Source organism: Pinus tabuliformis, chromosome 4_1 (genome assembly GCF_031772625.1).
Source record: "Pinus tabuliformis cultivar Carrire ecotype Pingquan chromosome 4_1, CPIR1, whole genome shotgun sequence".
NCBI classification, from domain to species: domain Eukaryota; kingdom Viridiplantae; phylum Streptophyta; class Pinopsida; order Pinales; family Pinaceae; genus Pinus; species Pinus tabuliformis.
In genome coordinates, this window is record NC_142303.1 from 188,753,089 (window position 1) to 188,758,350 (window position 5,262).

Sequence of the window (5,262 nt, forward strand, 5' to 3'; positions counted from 1 at the left end):
CAATACTAGACTGCACCTAGAAAGCTACAGACCTTGGTTACACTAGTAGGGTTAGGCCAATTTACAATTGCTTCAACTTTAGAGGGATCAATTTTTAACTAACCATGACCAACAATATGACCTAGGTAACCCAAATAGGTTTTCCCTAACTCACACTTTGATAATTTTACAAAGAGTTTTCCCTTTTTAAACACATCAAGCACTTTCTTTACATGATACACATATTCAGACCAACTCTTACTAAAGACAAGTATATCATCTAAATATACAAGAACAAAATCATCAATGAAAGGCAGAAATATATCATTCATAACCCACATAAAGGTGGCTAGAGCATTGCAAAGCTCGAATGGCATCACCATCCATTCGCACAACCCCTGCTTGGTTTTGAAAGCGTTTTTCCACATGTCCTGCTCCACAATTCTGAGCTAGTGATAGCCACTGTGCAAATCCAACTTTGTGAAATAAACACCACTCTTTCATTGGTCTAAAAAATCACCTATGCGTGGAAGGGGATAGTGATTTTTCACCATTATCTTATTGAGCACGCAGTAATCCATGCACATCCTCTAGGTGTCGTCTTTCTTTGGCACTAAACAATTGGTGAACCACATGCAGAGGTGCTCGGCCTGATGATGCCTTGGTACAGCAATTTCTGCACTTGTCTCTTGATTTCCTCCATCTCGATAGCCGACATCCTGTACATGCCAATATTTGGTAGAGGGGCATCATGTTGTAGATGGATTTCATGTTGGATTTCCCCCTTCGGAGGTAATCCCCTCGGTTCCTGAAACACCTCATCATTATTAGAAATCAATTTAGTTAATTCTTTCTTATGCTCCCGATCGCAGCCCTGGAACGCATTAGCGAATTCTACCTCTTTTTCCCTTACAACCATAAGCATGCATCCTTTATTGGAATTCACCAGTCTTTTCAGTTTTCCAGCGCTTACAAGGCTGGCATTAATTTTATTTTGATGAGCCATCACTATATATTTTTTTTTGTAATCTATGGTAGGGCCTTTTCTATTAACAACAACCAACAGAACTATGTACAAACACAGGTAACCTCCACCCGCCCCAAAGGGAAACTGGGTAAGAGGTCCACTGAAAGTCAAGTATTGTCAACTTAAAAACTGAGTAAGTGCAATAACAAGTTTAAAACATAACCGTCAGCCTACCAACAAACTAATGCTAAATCCTTATCGACTGTTGCATTCCACAAACTGTGCACACAACTGATTCTTTTGGTCCTAGCTATTGAGATTGAAAACACAACAAAAACAACTCATTTAACCATGATCTCTGATTTCACTTCTTCCTCTTGGTGCGCCTTGGTTATCAGCTTCAGTATGCTTTGGATATCCTCAAGTTTTCTGTCCTGTTTCAGAAGCGCGAAGTGCAAACTCTTCATTTCCTCTTTCAGGCTCGGGTACCCTTGCGCTATCTCCGTCATTTCTTCCGCAATCTGTTCCATTGCTTTAGCTAGCAGACACTTCATCACCCAATACATATGCAGAGCCTGTTTATACTGGGAGAGGCGACCCCTGGTGTTTCCAGGGTCCGGCATAAGAGAGCACCAATCTTCCATCTCAGGATCAGAGGCCTCCTCCAGGACTCTCTTTTCCAAATTCTCTATAATTCTTCTTATCTCCACATTGGCCTCATTGTTGTACGCGCGCTCAGCATCTCTGGCCATCTGATTCATAGTTCGGCACCCTCTTTTCCGTTGATTGGGTGACTGAGTCTCAGTATCATTGCTCCCAGCTTGCCCGGTTCTTCCTCGTCCCCTGCTACCTCTGCCCTTGCCTCTTCTAGAAGGGCGACCACGGGTGTTACCCTGGCTTCCTTGGCCGACCTCGAACCTCCCTCTCCCCCTGCATTCATCCTTCCTGCTCCTCATCTCTCCTTCTCTGTATATTCCTTCTTCTTCCGTCCCCTCCTGTTCCTTCCTCCTGATCCTCTCCTCGCTTTCTTTAACCCTCTGATGGTTATCAATCCCCTGAGTGCTGTCGTCCTCCTGAGTCCTCTGCTTAACCGACTTCCTCATCCTTCTGCCACCCTCTTCACTATCGACTCTTACCTGCCTACCTCCCTCCGCCATAGTCTCTTGCTCTTTTCGGAAACAGGATCCACGAATTTTACACCAGGTATCAACCACCTTCGCCACCTTGCAAGTCCTGAATTTATTAGCATCGATGTCTTCATCTGCTCCCTTTGATCTATTGCCACCTCGTCTGCCCGCCATCAACTGATCGCCGCCATTTCCCATCCCTCTTATTGCCATAATTAACTTGGTACCTTGTCTCGGGGTCCTCTCTTCCCTGTAATCTCTCCTTGCATCCTTTAAAATGATTGCCCAAGAGTGAGGCTTGTGCTGACACTCACTGCCCACCATCATTAATCTACACAGGGTCCTTTTCTCCACCCAATCGGGGTGAGCCCTCACTATATATTCTATCCCTTGGTGATTTGATATTTGTTCTCATGACAGAAAAAGACTGAATTTCTATCATACATGTATGGGCTCCCCAACACCATGCCATAGATATCCAATGGTATTACATCTAACTCTACTTCATCTACTAGCTTAGACGCAATCACAAATTTGACCTTGCACTGCTGGGTTACATTCAATTTCGCTTTATCATGTATCCATCCCAGCGGGTAAGGTTTCGGGTGTGGTTTTGTCTCTAAGCCAAGCTTCTTTACCAGGGATTTTGCAATTAAGTTTGCTTGGGACCAAGTATCAAACAGAGTTTCAACTTTTTTACGATTTACTACAACTCTAATATGAAATAATTCAATTCTTTTTTAGTCATTCGAAATGGAATCATCTACAGAACTGGTGCCTTCATGCGATTTAGAATTAACAAGAGGTGTAAGAGTACCTTTTGTTCCTGCAGTTGTGATTAGTGCTTCATCTCCCGAATCCGATCCAAGGTCTTGCATGGCTGCTGCCACTGTCTTATGCTTCCCTTTTCCTCCATACTTCTTTGGACACTTTTCTAGGTGCTGCTTCCAACAATGATCGTCATCGTGGCCTTCCTTCTTGCAGTGATTGCAAAAACGCCACTCTCCTTCTTTGGTTGCTGCTATTTTCTTCTCCTTCCCTTTCCATTTCACTTTGGATTTGCCATTGGGAGGTTTGAACGGTGGTTTTCTGGACTGATCATCTCTTTCATTCTTGCCCTATTCTCAATATGAATTGCTTTTAGACTAGCTGCGTCAATAGTGGTTAGTTCAAAGAACAATAATGAATGTCTAATATTGATCCAGGAGGATCTCGAGACACTCAGGGGATGGACAAGGCTCGAAGTTCAAAATGGAAAAAAGGAGGATTTGGTGGCATCAGTGGAGAGGGCTCATCTTCCTAATCGCAGTGGCGTGAACGGTTCGTCAATCTGAGCTCGTATGCAAAAGATAGAGCTCTTCAAAGTTTGGTATGGCAGGGGAAAAATGGGGCCCACCGTGCGCCACATGGCATCCCAGTCAACACGTGGGACCCACATGGCAGCCTTCAAGTCTCAACACTTAGCTTTCCCTAATGACCTCCTAAACCTACACAAGAGACAAACAACATTTGGTTATAGTTTTTATATAGTTAATACCTTAACTATATAACCAAATCCAAACTAGATATATATATATTTATATATATATATATATATATATATATATATATATATATATATATATATATATATAAACCAAAATCAAACTATATAACAAAATCATTTTTGTTATTATAACAAAACTCCATTAATATATTCACGTGGAGGGTTGTTAAAAGGGTTAATACATATATAACAAAACTACGGATAATCCAAAACCCAAATGGTATTGATTGGTTATATATACCATATATATGATATAACACAAGTCAACGATTTATAAAACAAAATCCATATATATCCAAACCGTTAATACATATATTATATGATTATATATATGTATACCATATATGGTATGGTTAATAACAAAAACCAACGCATGGTATATGAGCTTGAGTAGGTGGCCATGTATGTGGTCCTGCCACCCAAGACTCCGCCCTTTTCGCCGCCCAAGATTCGTACTGTTGCATAAACGAAGTTCGTATGGTGAGGGGATGGGTGCGGGCCGCCGAAATGGCGGGCTCAATACCCACAAAAAATGTTTCAATGTGTATATATTGGTTGAGTTTTGGCTATGAAATAAACCATAATGCACCTATTAAAAACTTTTAATGGCAAAGGTTGGTTCATAAAACTAATATATCGTAAAATTAGAGGTGGCAGGTTTGACCTCCCTCAAAAAATTCCTAAGTTTTACCATTACACCAAACTGTCTTCTTGGGAACTCCACTGGTGAAAATTATATAACTCAGTGTTTTACCCAGAGTAGGGAGAAGGAGATCAACAGACACGTTTTCAAGACAAGGAGCGCAGAATTTTTGAAGAGGGTGATTTTGGTCCAGTCTCAAAATTGGGCAAGTCTTATATCGATTTTGCACCTCTCGACGATAGGAATCCAAAGGTGGTGTCAGTTTTTGAAGCAGAGCTCTCAATTTTGGGGCACTTTTTAGCATGGAGGTATAGTGCTCCATTTTTGTAACAGATGAATGTAACTTCTTTTGATGCCATTTTTAATGAATGAAAGCCTCCCCATTGATCGAGCAGGGCCCAAAGATGTAGTCCAGGAGGGATGAACTCAGTTATAAATTTCTTGTCTTCTTTTCTGTTTTTATGCTCTTTTTCTTCTTTCTCTCACATGTGCACATTTAAATTTTCTCTTGGTTAAGCTACAAATTGTATATGTAATTATTTTAATGTATCTATAAACAAAGATAACCTGGATCAAGTGGTATCAGAGCATGTGTTTTTAGATGTGAATTGAATGTTTGTATGCTAACAAGAAACAGGCTTCGAAGAGGCGAAGGGGAGTTACAACCTTTCGATCCCGAGGCAGGGTGTGCACATCGAAGAAGAAGGAACATGGTAGATGACAAGACTCGATATGATGAGGAGCAAAGTTTTCGCAAGACTTTCTATATGATGGCAGATCGTGTTGAGAAGTTGTTTGCAAGCTCAAAAATCTGGAAAATGCAGAGGGGAAAACTCTAGAAGGACAAGGTTCAGTACATGGAGGTGATGGAGGAGATCCACCTCCTTCTCTTCTACAAGTGAAAGTTCTTCTTCATCTCACCATAATGATAAATGAAATACAAAAGATACATCTAAGAAGCCTTTTTTAAATTAGATGGTTAAATTTGATCTCCCCATGA

At 41.0% G+C, this 5,262-nt stretch overlaps 1 pseudogene; it reads left to right on the forward strand.

Annotated features, from left to right (window-relative positions):
• Nucleotides 1–2,826: 2,826 nt before the first annotated feature.
• Nucleotides 2,827–5,262, forward strand: part of LOC149174843 (BTB/POZ and MATH domain-containing protein 4 pseudogene) — a 26,595-nt pseudogene continuing 24,159 nt past the window's right edge.